This window comes from Canis lupus, chromosome 9 (genome assembly GCF_048164855.1).
Source record: "Canis lupus baileyi chromosome 9, mCanLup2.hap1, whole genome shotgun sequence".
In the NCBI taxonomy this organism is placed as follows: domain Eukaryota; kingdom Metazoa; phylum Chordata; class Mammalia; order Carnivora; family Canidae; genus Canis; species Canis lupus.
Genome location: NC_132846.1, coordinates 28,905,784 through 28,923,658, shown reverse-complemented (window position 1 = coordinate 28,923,658; position 17,875 = coordinate 28,905,784). Strand labels below are relative to the sequence as shown.

Here is a 17,875-nt window from a genome sequence, read left to right as displayed (position 1 = left end):
TTTGCTCTACTTAGATATTCTACATTTTAGCTACAGTACTAGTTTCTTGAGCTGATTTGAAAGAAAAGTAAAAGAGTTGGTGATGATGAAAAAGAAGTTCTTAGAACACTGGCATCGGTAGCTCAGTGCTTACTCTCCCCAGCAATGCTCCACCACCAAGTGGTTTGTGTTGTTGTCCCTCTATGGTGAATTGGCCACGTCAGAGCAAAGTCCCTCATTTTGCTTATGTTAGAGTGGAGGAAGGAGGACAGAGGTGCCAAAACATGACTTTGTACTAAGTTTGGGTACTTCTTCTAAAGTATGTGATTGAGCTAAGAGGGGGAGATTTTTTAAACCATATAGTTTCATATGAATAATGGCATCTGTTTATTAGAAGGAAAGAAGAACTTTAGTAACCATGGAGTTCAGTGTTTTGGTGGGGTTTTTTTGTTTTGTTTTGGGTTGATTTGTTGTTTTTTTGTTTTTGTTTGTTTTTGTTTTGTCTTTTGGCCTTATACCAGCAGTACTCTTCTTGCTCTAGTTAAATGTTTCCCTCACCACAACATTCCTACCTCTGCCCGGCCCTGAGATTCTGGTGGGGATGCCAATCCAATGCCCTACCTTAACCTGGCCAAATGGAAGGGCATGTGGCATAGGCCTGGTCAATTGTCATACCCTATCCCTCTGGCCCAAGTGATTAATTTCAAAGATTAGCACGTCACTCAAGCCAGTCCAATCACAGTCCTTTTCTGAGGCTTCTATATACTGAGTCAGGGACCGAGGAGCCTTACTTTCCTCTGGGCTTGTTGCAGCTAGAATAATAAAAGCCAGGAAGTGTTTATGTCTGTGCCTCTTCCTCCTACCACTACATAAATAGAAGAGAATAAGGCAACCCACAGAAATACAAAACTGAGAAATGGAGAGAGAATTCTGAGAACAGTATTTGAGACTCGCCATGAGTGAGTCCCACTGCCCCATCCTGCCTTTTGAGTTACTGGAGTCAATAAACCTCCCCTCCTTTTTTGCTTTAGCCAGTTTGTATCAGCCACTTTCAACTGAGAAGTCCTCACTTATAAAAGCACATGCGTTGGGGCTCCCTGGGTGGCTCAGCGGTTTGGCGCCTGCCTTTGACCCAGGGTGCGATCCCGGAGTCCCAGGATTGAGTCCCACGTCGGGCTCCCTGCATGGAACCTGCTTCTCCTTCCTCCTGTGTCTCTGCCTCTCTCTCTCTTTCTATGTCTATCATAGATAAATAAATAAATCTTTTAAAAAATAAATAAAATGAAATAAAAGCACATACGTTAACACATGTGAACATTTGTATTTGAAGACATTCTCATTCATTTTAGATATTGTCTCTAGAATACTATACTTAGAAGGCTGCATGCTGATGCCAAAGAAACAAATGGAAAGCAGTTTCGATACAATGAAGCAGAAAACATATGATATTTAATATAATGCTGTTTACCCATTCGCTGATTGTGTAGGCTGTATGAGCTTATTGAGCTATAGGCTGGACAGGGAGGTTCTGAAATCAAACTTCTGTCAATAATCAATTTTATTTGTCTTGAAAGGCAAGAAATCTCTGAAGACATATACATCTTGTTTTGACCTGTTCTCTACGTCAGATTTCTCAAACTGTTTCCAAACTTAATAGTTTTGAGACTTTCCATTCTAAACATGCTCCTGATGATTCACAGTGTACATTATTATATCAGTGTACTGATTCATTCTGCAGCAATTTATTTAATCTAGAATTTTCTAAACTTATTTGACTTCAGAAACTATTTTTAAAAATTTTTCTAATTTTTCCAGTTTTATTAAAATATTGACATATAACATATATAAGTTAAGGATGTACAAAGTAATGATTGGAGACATGTATATATTGTGAAATGATTACCGCAATAAGGTTTATTAGCACCTCCATCCTCTCACATAATTACCTTTTCTGTATGTGTGTGGAGATAATTTTTAAAAATTACACTCTTAACTTTCAAGTATATAATATTGTATTGTAAATTATAGTCACCAAGCTGTATATTAGATCCCTAGAACTTCTTCTAATAGCTGGAAATTTGTACCCTTTGACCAACATCTACCATTTCCCCCAATCTCTCGCCCCTGACAACCACCATCCTATTCTCTCTCTGGGTTCTGCTTTTTTTGGATTCCACATATAAGTGAGAACATACAGTATGTGCCTTTCTTTGATTTATTTCACTGCATATAATGCCCTTGAAATCCATTCATGTTGTTGCAAAAGGCAGAATTTCCCTTTTTATGACTGAATAATATTCCTCTGTGTGTGTGTGTGTGTGTGTGTGTACCACATTTTCTTTATCCATTCATTTGTCAATGCACACTTAAGTTGTAGAAATTATTTTTTAGCACCAGATGTATTTGGGAAACACTAGACAATAATCAGCTATTAAGTCAGTAAAAATGTAAACATTCTTAATTTCTGAAGTGTGCAGAGTAGACTATTCTAAAACTCCAACCTGTGGTTAATGTTCCAAATAAGACTATCCTTATATCTTATGTTAATTATTAAAATTAGTATTAAAAGTTAAATTTATGTTATTCTTTAACTGTTAAAGTCAAAGATAGAGGTAAAGGCAATTAATGTAAGTTTTGTAGTGTTTATATACATGTGTTCGATATATATTGCTTCCCCTTATATTGTAAATAAATGAAAAAATTAGTTTAGATATCAGTAATACTAATATAATATAACTAGAAATAACTGCTTTGATCTACTTTTGACTATTTTTAGGCATTGTGTACATGATGCCAAATGACTTATTTGAATTTGTCATTAAATTGTGGTAGATAGAAATAGGTTGTTTTTAAGGTACTTATTTTTTTTTAAGATTTATTTATTTATTCATGAGAGACACAGAGAGAGAGAGAGAGAAAGACCGAGACATAGGCAGAGAGAGAAGCAGGCTCCCCACAGAGAGCCTATGCAGGACTCCATCCTGGATCCCAAGATCACGCTGTGAGCTGAAGGCAGACGCTCAACCACTGAGGCACCCAGGCATCCCTAAGGTACTTATGATAAAGCAAAAAGGATAGTTTAACTAAAAGGTTAAAACTCTAAAGGTGATCCTGTAACAGCATATCACAACAACTTATGAAAGTTAAAAGAACAGTATTTTGCCTGTTACGTTCCAAGCTTTGCTAATATTTTCAAAATGACATTTAGAGTCAATTTGTACCTTGGGAGAAGAATTATCTATAAAATGGCCCCCCAGCAGTGTACGTAGATTATTAGAGATGATCTAGGTTTTGTCATCAGCATGTCTAATTTATTCCAGAAGACATCTCAAGGCCAAAATGCTTCCCTGGAGTGTTCTCACAGCAGTTTTATCCCAACCCTAAACTGGGCCCTTGTCTTAAACTGAGCCTATCTCAGACTGAGATTACTCAAAAAATTCCAAGCAGAATGCACAGAATACACTTGACACATCATCAGGGAAATCATCACAATTTCACTTCACTTTTGGTTAGCCCTGGCTTTGCCATCTTTTAACTTTTATGGCTTATGGTGAAACATTTTGGCCTTGGATCCAGCCATAGTCCCATCTGCCTAAGTTACCTCTTCTTTCTTGACTTGCATGGCCTTCCAGTTTCCCCACAGAGCCCTGTGTCTATCAGCCCTCTATCAGCCCTCCAGCATTTTCTTAAACTTGACCTTCAAATCAACTAAGCCATTCTCAACAGCCTTGCAGTAGATCAGTCTGCCAGCAGGAAGCTGAATGCTGCTCCCCGTTCCACCAGCATCACTCTTACACCAGCGGCACCCCCACACCAGCTGGGTTTAATTAGAGACACTTTTTTTCCCTTGACTATAGAAAGAAAGTTTTCTTCATTTTGACTAACTCATTTTAAGCTGAAAAAGCAAGAAAACTTGTCTTGAGTTTCTAGTCATGAATAAATAAGCACCACTGACTTTTCTCTCTTCCTCAAAATGCCTGTCTAGAGACTCATCTCCTCATGGTCTCAACTCCCACCAGCACTTGAATGTCTAAAACAGATCCAGACATTTCAGTCCCATTCCCTTTCACAATGTGTTCCCAAACTCTCTTCTATCTTCTGTCCACCCCTCCCTTAGCTCCCATCTCTTGAGTTCCAACACTAAGCACCCCCCACTGTATTATAATTGCATATGTTAGAATCTTTCATTGGACCCTACTAACTCAAAGTCATAGATTATTTCTTATATACCTTTGTTTGCTCCATTAGTGCTCTTAGTAGCTGTTTGAAAAGGTTTAATGAAAAAAAGAGTCCGTAAAAAGATTAATGATTAGCAAATATCCCAATATTTTAAGTTTCTCATGTTAGCCTGATAATAGTGAAATCTGAAAGCTTTCTCTTTTTCCTTTTGTTAAAAATTTACTGAGCACTTACTACATGCCAGGACTACTCTAAGCCATTTCCTGGCACTTCTCATTTTATCTTCATAATCTTCCTATGAGAAAACTAGGACATAGAAAAATCATAAAGTCATACCAGTTGTAAGACTCCAGAGCTTACATATTGAACTGCTACTCCGTCTTACTGTCTGATAATCACAGGAAATACATGACCTAGAAAGCACCATTTTATGGTCCTATAGATTATAATGGCATAACAAATAAACTGAGTTCCATTAGTTCTCATGCATGAAAATTACTGAAAAATTAAGTAATTTGTCCCCTAAGTTTTCTTGTGACAAAATAAATTTAAAGAGGAAAATATAAGGCAGAAGGAAGGGAAAGACAAGTATGTTGAGGACACCATAGACGGGATCCTTGGAGGCATATGCCATAGGACTGATTACCTTGGGAGGGGTCCTTGGGAGGGGTCCTTGGGAGGGGTCCAGCCTGCCTCCTTGTCAGAACCAGTCAAACAGCAGACAGGCAATGGGGTTCTCTCAGCTCAGCCACTGATTCATTGTTGTCTTGTAACAAAACCATCATCTTAAAATTTATAGACAGAAATGACATAAATATTAGGTTGACGTTTTTTGGTATTTTCAGCATCTTTATTTCTGCAGATATAAAACATTTCTAAGTCTATCTTGAACACAAAAATATGTTGAAACCCATAAGCAGGTATCTGTTTCCTTTCCGTTTTTTTCTTGGACCTTTTGCTGAGGTGGTTAAAAGAAAATATGTACATTCCTTTTCAAGAATATATGCCTGGCCGCCTTTTCCATAGATATAAAAAGGAATATATGAATTGGAAAAGCCAATTGTTTACGAATGGGTTTAAGCACTGCCAAATAAAATTTGTTTTTCATAAGCCTTGCATAGAAACAGAACTGTGTGTTTTATACTAATAGCTCTGCTCAAAGAAGAAACTGTTCCTTAAAGAATTAGCTTTGGAAGTAGAATGCTAAACATTGTTCTTTGGTGTGGGAATAGTCACCTTCTGTCATTAGCCAGTACACATAGATGGTGAATTCTCATCTGCTGATTTATTCATGTGAAGCTGACTTTCCAGCCAGATAGCATCAATTCAGCTTTATTGAGATTTTTGTTCATCTTCTCTTTACTCTCATTTTGCCTGCAGCTTGCATTTTAAGAAGCAACTGTTTAACACCAAATACTACTCTCTCCCATGCTCCAGCAAAAAGCCTGGGAGAAGGCCATGTTGCTCTGACCTATGCTGTACATCAGCCTGAGACATTATCTAATCTCTGAAAAAGCAGGTTGCAGAGGGAAGTGAATGTGAATATGGGGGCTTTTATAGTTTCTACCTAAAGCAGGTCTTCTTAACAGGCCTTTTGATTTTGTAGGGAGCAAATGCTTGGAAGGTCAAATATATACAGGTTCAGTGATAATCACAACTCACCAAAAGCTAAAGGGAAAGAACTCTGTAATATAATCTATCATTTTTTATTGTCTATACTGTAATTTCTTTTCATCAGTAAAAATAACCAACAACTGATTATGTGTAATACATTACATAATGCCTGATATGCTGTGGTTGTTTGACATCACCCAGACACACCAATTCATGATAAAATTGATAACATGGTAAAATGGGGTTGCTTATGCTGTTGCATCCCCACTCCTACATCTATGAAATGGTATCCCAAGAGCATTAGTCACACAAAATCAAATGTATAAGTGGACTCCCATCCAATCTAATAAATCTTACATGATGCAGATAAATCTGTGGTGCTTTTAACAAGCAGTTGTTACTGATTTTATTGACCATCAATCATCTGTCCCAGACTTAGCAAGGAAATATGATAAAGAGCTTTCAACACACAATCAATATAGTGTGAAGAAGCTTGATGTTTACAGTCAACTCATGTTATCTGGCTACCTTCTGCCATTATGGAAGCAAATCTGCCATTAGTGGAACTAAAATATTGTTCAGTATTAAATAAAATTTTATCTGCTTTCTACTTTGAGAAACAAGAAATATGGAAATACAAAAATTTAGATAAGTATTGAATTTCCAGGCCAGCCTCAACAAGCATGATACCCAAGTGTGACTACCACTCTGTTACTTCAGAAATGGCACCTTTATGCTTAGACTGAGGATGTGAATTTCTGATTGCTCTGGTCACTGCACATAAAAATGTTGTGGAAAAATTTGAATTGATAGTGAGGTCCTATTATGTACATATAAAAAGTAATAGTAAATATTGGTGTTAATTGGCAAATCAACACAATATTTTACATTAATTTTAAAAACCATCAAACCCAAAAAGAAAATTCATGCTTCTAGCATTGATAACCTCTTTGATTCTTGATTTCCAAAGAGGCTACACCATCTTACACTCCTATCAGCAATATATGAAGGTTCTAATCTCTCCATATTTTTACCAACACTTGCTATTTTCTGTCTTTTTGTCTAGAGCCATCCTAATAGTTGCAAAGGGATGTCTCATATGGTTTTGTTTTGCAATTCTGTAATGACAAGTGATATTAAACATCTTCTCATGGACTTATTGACTGTTTTTGAATCTTACTTAGAGAAATGTCTATTCAAATCTTTTGCCGCTTTTAGTTGGATTATTTCTCCTTTATTGTTGAGCTGTAAGAGATCTTTTATATATTCTGGACACTTATTCACTCATTTAAAATGGAAGGGACAGAGATGTGAACCTCTCTTCTCTTGGAAACACAGAAAATAAAAAGCAGACACATAGCTGAGTGTGAGGAAAAAGTTGTCAAGACAGGGCTACCAGGACCTACTGCTAATTTCCTGCCCAGTAACCTCTATCAGCCAATTCTGAAGCAGAGCTCAGATAAGTTCTACTAGAAGTGGCCCTGATGAATAGGAAACATTGGAAAAGTCCAAAAGTAGTAGGAGGAAATAAATTTGGTTGTCAATGTACCTGGATATGGTGGCTGTGCCTCCTCCTTGAGTTACACTTCTGCCAACTTTGGTGATAGAGTTCATCTCAGTATAATAAAGTTCCCGTGGTGCTATGATTTCTGTTACTTACAGATTACAATTGTGGTATTTTTTTAAAAATCACTTCAGGGTGTCAAAATGGTGCATTCTTCCCCTGTACTTGAGCGTTACAAATTGATAGAATTGGGACACTGGATATTTGAGATCACTTGCCAACCCCCTCCAAAATCAAAGGAATAAATTCCAGAATATTTTCATAAATTATCATAATCACACAGTGTGTATTACCAAAAAAAAAAAAAACCCATTGATTTCTTAGAACTTGTATTAAAAATTCTGGACATCTAAGGACCCATTTTCAGTTGCTTCTATGTGTGTGTATGTGTGTATGTGTGTGCTCAGTGAAGCTCAATTAAAACACCTATTCTCTTTTGGGGGCTCTCTTCTCTCAGACACTGATAATCACAGTTTTTTTCTATACTCCATGACCACAACTATCAAAGTTTACTTAAACCTATTGTTTTCTCTTTAAGGAGTAATTACATGGTCTGTACTATTGAGTTAATGTTCCTTCATTTTAAATATTATTTTTTTAACATTGGCTCTCTATAGATAGTGCCTTTGCTCAAAGGATCCATCTAATGCAGGAGTTTCAGCATAAAAACTGGACAGGAAAGAATTTGTAGAAAATAGGCTTTGCTTTTTCCCTCACACAGGGAGAACTGCTGCATTGCATCATGGCTATCCCCTTTGGTTCTCTGATTAACTCCAGCCCTAGCCAGAGCGCAAAAGAAGTTTATAGGATGAAGCAAAAGAGAGTCTCTGGTTGCTTCTCTCCCCCTTCCGGTATACTACTTGCCAACTCTGCTTGCACCTTACTGACCACCAGCACTCTCTACTCTTCCCCTCCCCTCCCACAGCGATCCCCTGTGAATCTTCTGGTTTCTGCCTGCCTGTCTGCAAGCCCAGCTTTGGCCCTAAATACGGGCCTTTGTTTGGTTATCTCCACACCTTGCTCTGATCCCTGTATGTCCAGTCTGTTCATCCAGCCCCAGAACCTTGACCAGCAACTCCCAAGAGAGCCTCTCTGTCCAGCCCAACTGGCTTGTGCACCCTCTGCCTCCAGCCTGACACTGGCTATTCCGGTGCTGGCTTCCTTCCCAGAGAAGGACCCAGTGATGACAGCTCCTCAAATCATACTTCGTGGGTAGCAGCTTCAGAGTTGGCATGGGTCCCAACAATAGATTACTGTAATGTACTTGGCCCATCACCTGTAATGGTAAAATAAGATTATAACATATACATCTGGGTTGTATAAAAATGCACTCACATAACTCTTTTCGTTTGAAACATGTCATAAAATGATTTAGCCAAATACAAACACAGAATCCGTTGACATACAACCACCACTGAAATGAGACATTTAGTTGAATCTGGAAGTTCTGCTTATGCTGAAGGCAGAAAGTAAAGAATAATTTATAAATTTCATCTGCAAAACACGGAAGGAATGAATTATTTACTAGAATATTATTACCCTATTTGGAGGCTAGCCAGAGACTGGTCAATTACTATCTTCTGAGTGGAGCCAAATAGTTCAATTATATCGTAGTCTTACCTCCATAGGTCTATTTACTAACATGAAAGTAATGTCATCAATTTACCATTTATATGTGATTTAATTTGCATGTTGTTATGACTTTTAGATTATGGTCAATTATTAAATGTTCTAAAACTATATGTACAAAAGGTTATTATTGTGAGCTACAGCCCTCAAACACTAACCCAGTGTTTTTAGAGAAATTATTTAATTAGTATATATATACCTGAGGAGATTGGTATAAAAATTACATAAATATGAGATTTGAAAATTAATTTCATTTTGTATTTGTTCATATCTCCTGATTTTCTTCAGGGATTAAATCATATTTATCAGTGTACACAAAACCCACTACATTCCTTCCTGTCCTTCTGTTCTTTAATCTTCCCAGCCATGTTAAGGAATTTTGATGGTCTGTATTCAGAGCTCCACCCTCACGAAACTACCACAAGGCCCAGTGTGGGCTGAGTGACACCTTCCCTGTTGCTGATTCAAGTTCAGGATACTGGTGGTGTAGCATAGACACTGGCTGTTTAGCTGGTCCTGCGCTCCAGGTGTTTTCAGCTGCTCAACTGGGGAAATTCACACAGAAAGGGAGATTTCCAGTTTGACCACAGAGACAAAGCACTTTTATGTGCCCAGAGAACTGGATAATGGTTACACAGATAATGGTGTGTGACCATGTCAATTCCCAAGCACCTCTAAGAAGAAATTGTTCTCATAAGTATTAAAATCAAGGTCCTGGAACAGCTGGTGCTAGAACAGGATTTGCTGTGTGAACCATGCTGCGGGATGTGATTTCATATCAGTGTCTTTTTCACCATGAACTATTTCTTTGATTTGATAGCAAGGATCATTAGAATTGCATTAGGAAGAGAACTTTGTGCCTATTGAAGCTGAGACTGAGGGCCAGAACTTAAGTCTGACAATTCATGAACACCTCACCTCCAAGCTTAAAACACCCTATGGAGGCTCTCATGTATCCTACAGGAAACATGGGACTCCTTCCTCCCTGCTCCTAAAAGTAGTCGATCATGCATGTCACTGTGAGGTGGCCACATCAGTTGCCTTGCTGACTAAGGGCAAATGATGACAAGCATTTTAACTATATATAAGCTAGGAGAATCGAAGATGCACAGCAAGAATTCAGGTAACAGACAACAAAATAGTCAAGAGAAGTAGGAAATAGGATATGCATGGCAGAAATGTAAAAACAAGTCTCTGGTTATGCCTTTTTATAGCAAGTGCTAAAATGAGAATTAGAGCCAAAGATCTAGGGCCTGGATGAAGAGGCCTTTTTGTGATAAAGCTACCGTGTGTGGGGGCTGCCTGCATGGTATTATGCAGCTCGCTAGTATGAAGCCCAAAGAGCTGAGATCTGTTCCTGGGTCCAGTATTATCCAGACAACACAATATAGGGCGGGGAACTTGGGCCGAAACAGACTGCCTATGTTTAACCCCTGGCTTTTCCACTGCTTAGCTGTGTGAACTTGGGTAAGTTATTTAACCTCTCTGTGCCTCTGTTTTCTCATCTGTAAAATGGAGATAATAATCAGTCCATATAGAGTTGTTGAATCACTATATACCTGGAACCAATGTCACACTGTATATTAATTATGCTGGAATATAAATTTTTTTAAATCAGGCCAAACTCCAAGGATTGTTATGAGGATAACAGGTATGGTAGATACAAAGCCATTGAAACACAGCCTGGACAGAATAAGTACATGATTAATATGAGCTATTTTACCTATGAAATGGGACTTTAAATTCATATAGATATAATTTATATTATAAAAATATAATTTATATTCTTATATTATGTTATATTATATTTTATATATGATTTATTATAAGGAATTGGCTCATGCAGTTGGAGGCTGAGAAGTCCCATGATCTATCATCTGCAAGCTGGAGACCAAGGCAAACTAGTGGTGTAGTTTAGTCTGAGTCTGAAGGCCTGAGGACCAGGGAAGCTGATGGTGTAGTTCCCAACTCGAGGGCAGGAGAAGACTAATGTCCCAGGTAAACGATCAGTTTTATAAAGAACAAATTCTTTCTTCTTCCACTTTTTGTTCTTTCAGGCCCTCAATAAATTGGATGTTGCCTGTGCACACTGAGAAGGGCAATCTGCTTTACTCAGTTTACTATTTCAAATGCTACCAATTCAAATCTTCACAGACACATTCAGAAATAATGGGTAGCCAAATATCTGGGCAGCCCGTGATCCGGTTAAGTCGACACATAAAATTAACCACCACATTGGTTTAGTCAAAAGTTGGCCAAGAGCAATGAGAAATTCAGATGGATCAGATTCCTCTCCCAAACATCTTGAGAGTTAAGGCAGCTCAGCCATCAGCATTTGCTCTTTGTTCTTGCCCAGGGTCTGCTCAAGGCCTTCCTGACTCACACTACTGAGTATTTACAAGGAATTTGGGCAGTGACTTCAAGGAGGGCAGCAAAAATGGAAAAAAAAGATTGACAGGCAACACGTTGCTTCTGAATGCAGCCCCAAATGGGCACGTGTTCCTAAAAACTTTATGTAAGCCAAATTATATTTTAAAGGTATGAAGACATTTTCAATATAAAGAAATGGTATATATTTTTCAAACATAAATATCTATCGTAAAGCCATGATTCCTAGATTCCAGGACTCCAACAAGTTAAGAATAGCCTCTTAAATTGTTTTCTAGAAAAAAACAAAAACAAAAAACAGAAAGAAAAATAATTTTCAAAAGAATTGTAAGGTACATCTCCATATCAGAAACATTAACATGGAATAAGAGTGGGGTAGGGGTCCATCAAGAAATTGAGAATACTGGTGGCCACATCTAATAAAAAAAAGGCAGGAGACACAGAGCTAGGGGCCTCTGTTTTGATCCTGTATCTCCCTCTTGGGCAGCCCACTTGAGTCCCCTGGACCTCCAGCTTCTTGTGTATAGGATAAGGGTGTAGGATTAGATGAGAGCTAAGGTCCCTGTCAGGGGCGAATTTAATTGGGATCTAGATTTATTGATGTTTCTCTGGCTCGGTTCCTGAGAAGAGTTTCTTGGATAAAACTGTCTGCTACCTGCTGTTTGTGCCTTTGTGAAGAGACACTTTAGTTTTCCTTCTATTTCAAGTTTCTCAGTTGGAATTTCAACATTTGAAAATCAAAAGAAGTTGGACCAGCTAGCAGCAACATCTTCCATCCTCCTCATTTTACCCTGGCCGTGACAGTACACTACAGCTCCAAAGCAGGGTAGAAGGAGCTGACAGCTCAGGTACAATGCACACAGGCAGCTAAGTGGGGAGAGGAAAGCCCATACTGCCCAGCATTGGACTCTGCTTCTCCATCCCAGGTGGAACAACCCACTGTGGACCTGTAATGACCTTTGTCTACATAGGATACTCACTATCATTTCCTTGCAGAGGAAGAAAAGCATGGGGGAGGGGGAGGTGGTCAAGAAGGAATAAACAAGCTGTTTTTGACTATTTACTTCCTGAAATGAGAAGTAAGATTTAAGTTGAAAGAGGTCAAAGGTAGAAACAAAATGGGTAAATACAATTATGCCCCCATCATGGGGATTTTGAAGATTAAGTGTTGAAATGAACCTGGCCTTAAACTCCCTTATCTCAAAGGAAGAGCCATTTAGGTGCTAAATTTCCAAGGGGAATAAGGTATGTGCCAAATTCCTTCTATTTCAAGTGATTATTACTTATGCAGAAAAAGTAGATATTTGGTTTTTTGTTATTTGCTGTGATTCAGTGGTATGCTGGTAAATATGCAAATCCTTGATTTGCAGCTTTTACCATGGCTGACTTCCAGCTACCCTGACAGGAGAGCACTGATCCTGAGCAGAGAGTCAGAACAAACCAGCTCTAGGACACCACCTACTTATTGTGAGTTCTTTTGCTTTATGTCAGACTGGATGAAGTGCCAGACTGCAAGTCTTCTAAAATTATTTAAGCCTGCAGCTGGAAAAAAAAAGTTACAGAAATTTTTAGTGTAGAAATCATTATTAATGTACAGCTCAGTGAGTTTTCACAAACTGATCACACCTATATAATTAGCAAAAATCAAGAAACAAAATATTATCAGTCCCCCAGGAGCCCTCTCCTTGCTGCCTTTCAGCCAACAGCACAACCCATCCCTATCCAGGGTAACCAGTACCCTGTCTTATAACAGCATGTTAATTTTGTCTGGTTTTGTGTTTCACATGAAAGTACTCAGCATGCACTGCAGCATGGCATCTTTTGCTCATCTTTATTTTCATTGGATTCATTCACCTTGATGTATCTAATTTTAGATCATTCCTTCTTTATAGTATTTTATTTTAGGAATATTCCACAATTTATCCATTCTACCATTGATGGGCATTTGGGCAGTTTCCAGGTTTTGGCTATTATGAGAGGTGCATCTTAAACACTATAGAACATATCTTTTGATGCACAAATGTAAGCAGTTCTGCCGGTTATACCTCCAGGAGGGAGGTAGCTGGGTCATGGAGTATGCATAATATCAGCCTTAGTACATGCCACCAGTGTTACCAAAAGGTGGTGTCACATTACCTCGGTAGTACTCCTCATTGCCACCAACATTTGCTATTAACTGTTTTCATTTTAGCTCTCCTGGTAGGTATATAGCAGTGCCACAGTGCTGTGGTCACTAGTGGTATTGAGCACGTTTTCATATATTTTCTGGTCCCTTGAATATCCTCTTTCATGTGGAGTCTAAGTAATTTGCCTACTTTTTCATTGAATTGTCTGCCTTTTTTTTCTTTTTTTTAAAGATTTTATTTATTTATTCATGAAAGACACAGAATGAGAGAGTCAGAGAGACATGCAGAGGGAGAAGTAGGCTCCATGCAGGGAGCCCGATGTGGGACTTGATCCCATAACTCTAGGATCACGCCCTGAGCCAAAGGCAGATGCCCAACCACTGAGCCACCCAGGCATCCCGTTGTCTGCCTTTTTCTTACTTACATGCATTTTAAGTCTCTCTCTCTCTCTCTCTCTCTCTTTTTTTTACCTACGAATACTAGAGAAAAAGGAAAGAAAAGGCCTCAATTCTGAGATAAGCTGCTTTTCCTTGTGGGCCAAAGATATTAATTAGAAAAGATTTGTCTCCCTGTTTTCTTGTGTAATTTTTTCTCAATGTAGAGTTTCTCCTACACTGTACATTGCTCTTTATCAAGCCTCTATCAGATTTTGTGCTTATTTCATAAAAATATTGATGAATATTTCACTTAGAATATAATATTTCACTTAGAAATATTATAAAGCAGTTTGGGGAGAAGGGTTTTTTTAAAGAACAAATAGTACAAATGCAAATGCATTTTCAAAACTGAACAATTCTTTCTTAAATGAAAGTAAGAGCTATTCAAATAGTCTGTAAGAAAAAAATAAATTGAAGCCTCAATTACCTCAAAAAAAGTAATTTTGATTTCTTATTAAATATGAATTTTTAAAAGTTTTCAGAGGTAAGGCTTCATTTTCCTTTCTGTTATCTCAAGAGAAAAACCTATTGCTTATCTATAAGTCCTTTTTTAAAAAACCATGTTCACTAAAAATTGAATTCCTCCTATGTATTGTGTGAGCTGTCTTATTTTTTTAAATCCTTATTTAGATAAGGGAGTGCAACCTATTCATACAAAACTGATTCTATGGCAAGAATATAGAAAAATGTTAAAAAAAATAGTTGACTATTTCAGAGATTAAAGAACTTTCCTTGGATAACTGAATGTGGGTCAAACATACCAAACAGTTTCTTTATAGAAGCCTAATTGCTTTACCTTCATTATTCTTTCTAGGTAACAAAATAGAATAAAATATTAAGGCTACCGTTTCAGGAGAATTAAGTCTCCCTATGAAGAAAGAGAAAGAAATTTCCTGAAATGTTTCAGAAAAGATTGGGGATATTTTCAGAACCACCTGAAGGCCCAGGCATATTGCCTCAAAGACTAGGCCTGAGTGGTCCTGCCATGTGTGCCTTTTCACTACACATGGTATGGGCAGCCCAGAGCAAAACTGGGAAGAAGGAAAATTTTTTCCTTTTGTGCGTTCTGCTTCTCTTGCCCCTATGCTGTCCCTTCGTGGTACTTCCTTACATTACTGAGACTAGGATTGGCAAATATAAAGCATCTTGCCACTCCTCTATTCTGCCCCATGGCAACCATTATTGTCAATCATGACACTTTTCCTGTAAGTCCAGGTGTAACCCAAATGCAGCTCAGAATTCTTATCACAGCATGCTGAGAGACCAATACCAATCTATCAGAATTGTCATTTAAGATGGTATCTACTTGGGGCACCGGTGTGGCTTAGTCAGTTAAGTGACCCACTCTTGGTTTTGGCTCAGGTCATAATCTCAGAGTGGTGAGTTCAAGCCCCTCGTGGGGCTCTGTGCTGAGTGTGGTGTCACTTGAAATTCTCTCCCTCTCCCTCCCCCCTCTGCTACTCCCTCACTTGCATGCACACATACACGCACACACACACACTCTCTCTCTCTCACTCTCTCAAATAAATAAATAAAATCTTTTAAAAAATTTTTAAAAGATGGTATCTACTTCCCTTCACTTTCTTAGGCAATATGACTCTTAATCCATCTTCTGCCATAGCCCTAAAATGTAAATGTATTACTTTTCCCAAAATTATTTATATTATCTTATATGATGGTTCTTATTGTCTGAATCTCTGATTCATCATTTTTTATCCTGGTTCTGGACATCTTTCATCTCAACCAAAAATAAATAAATAAATGAACCAAAAAAAAAACAAAAAAAACAAAAAAAAAATCCTAGGATTATAAGTCAAATGCCTATAGGAACCAGATGATACAAGCAAGGTTTTCATAGTTAGTCCAGGACAGCAATAGTTTTCACCTTCAGAAAGAAATACACTTTCCCTTTTTTCAAGTAACATGTGGCCCATGGTCTACCTTTCGTTTATCCACTTGTGAAAAAGGCATACAGGTTAATCTCATTATTCAAGGTATTTATGTTGTATAAAGTCACCAAAAACATTGATTTAGTGAATATTGAGCCATTGCTCCTATGGAAATTTAGGGCTAGGTTCTTGTGAGTTCTGGTCATATTTTTGACAAGTGATCAATATATAATCTTGTCTTTTGTGCTTTTCTATTTATAAATTATTTGTTTAGTACATAGTGTTAATTGATTATCATTGAACTCATGGCCAACAGCACTACAACTCACACCTGAACAAAGCTTATCTAACACATGCATTTTCTCCATAAGGCACATCAGAGCCTTCTTGCACTTAGGAACATCAGACAGCATTTAAACACTACACTTGGAGGTCATTTTAAATAGCAAGATTACCAACAAAGCACAGAAATGCAAAAACCAGAGCGCTAAATAAATATACATGAAAAGGACAGTTGTTTACAGTATGAGAGTTGACACAAGAAGGCAGAGCATCTACCTCAGCTAGGATGTGTGCATTGGACAACTCAGACTTTTTCACTGCTCTGTCCATAAGTGACCGTGAAAGCCCTATGATTTTTTATTTTAAGGTTACAAATAAATTTTAGGAAATAGGCAAATTTACTGATACGGAATCTGAATAATAAAGATCAATTGTATTGTTGCACCATGAGGAAAATAATAGTGTGAACACAAAGACAAATGGTGTCTGAGTTTGGTCTCAATGATAACAGAGAAAATGGGAGTCATGAGGCTGGCAAACTAAGGAAGGCGCAGTTACAGTCAGATATCACCCAGGAGAAATTTGGAGCCAGAGTTGGCAGATCTTCCAAGAGAAGCCCGCCATCTGGATCATTTTAATGTGAATTCTCCTGGTTTTAGATGTTGATTTAAATTAAAAACAACAGCACCATAGAACAGACTAAATATATCTCCTTACCTTGCCTGACTTGCCTGAGGGCCTCAGGTTTACAAGTTGTCCCTGTAGCCTAGAGCGGAGTTTCTCAGTCTCAGCACTATTGACATTTTGGGCTAGGTAATTCTTTGTTGGAAGGTGGATGTCTTATGCACTGTAGGACAATTATAGCATCTTTGGCCCCCGCTGGCCAGAAGCCAGTAGTGCATCTAACTCACCACCTACCCCCAAGCTGTGACAACCAAAAATGCCTCCAGATATTGCCAAATCACCCCTAGTTGAGAACCCACTGGTCTAGACCAAGACAGATGAACCACATAAAGGCATCTATGACTCAACTTTTCTCTGTTCCTAAAACTGCCACTCTCCTGATTATCCAGGCCTAAATCCTCCAAATACTCAGATATTTCCCTTTCTCATTCATATGTATTCTACTTCTAAACCTACCAGTTCTTACCTTCAACTACCCCTTTATTCTTACTAAAATCCTTATCTCAGTCCCCTATGTCCTCCCATCTAGCCTACCACAATAGTCTCCTAACTGGGCATTGTACACTAGTTTACCCTTTGTATATTCCATCAGGCCATCACTATGAATTAATACTTGAAGACACTGATTTTTTTTTATCATGTTGTTAACTTCATACCATTTTAGCCCTCATTTAAAAATGTTAGACAGTGCTTCTTTTATCAGAGATCATTGCTAAGCACCCAACAACTCCTGTAAGAGCTTATCAGAAGCATAGCAATAGAATAAACAGGTGTTCTAGAATGCCAGGAAGCCTGAATTAAGCCTTGGCTCCATCATAGCCTAGCTTCTTCTAATTCCTCCTCTTCTAATTCTACCCAACTTCCCGTTCTTCTGTTCTTCTCAACTCACAACCCACCCATGGTGGCAGAATGGTTACTGGCTAAGTTCTTGGGTTTTGAGATAAGCAAACTAAGGTTAAAATTCTCAAGAAGTTCTTTAACCTTTCTGAGCCTCATTTTTGTTATCTGCTAAGTGAGGATTAAAAATAATACATACAAGGTTGTTATGAGACTTAACTAATATTTTCCATGTAAGATACTAGGCCCATTTTAGGCACACAGGAA

The 17,875-nt window shown here is 38.0% G+C and overlaps 1 protein-coding gene and 1 long non-coding RNA gene across 11 annotated transcripts in view; one reads left to right on the top strand and one right to left on the bottom strand.

The window, feature by feature from the left end:
* Positions 1 to 17,875, top strand: part of TRIM9 (tripartite motif containing 9) — a 108,015-nt gene that overhangs the window by 4,970 nt on the left and 85,170 nt on the right. The gene's annotated exons all lie outside the window — the stretch shown is intronic.
* LOC140639947 (uncharacterized) lies at positions 1,459 to 17,506 on the bottom strand. The gene is made up of 3 exons (XR_012036603.1): positions 16,805 to 17,506; positions 8,353 to 8,612; positions 1,459 to 4,943 (listed from the first exon to the last, which is right to left on the bottom strand). It is a non-coding gene; the product is annotated as an uncharacterized lncRNA (long non-coding RNA).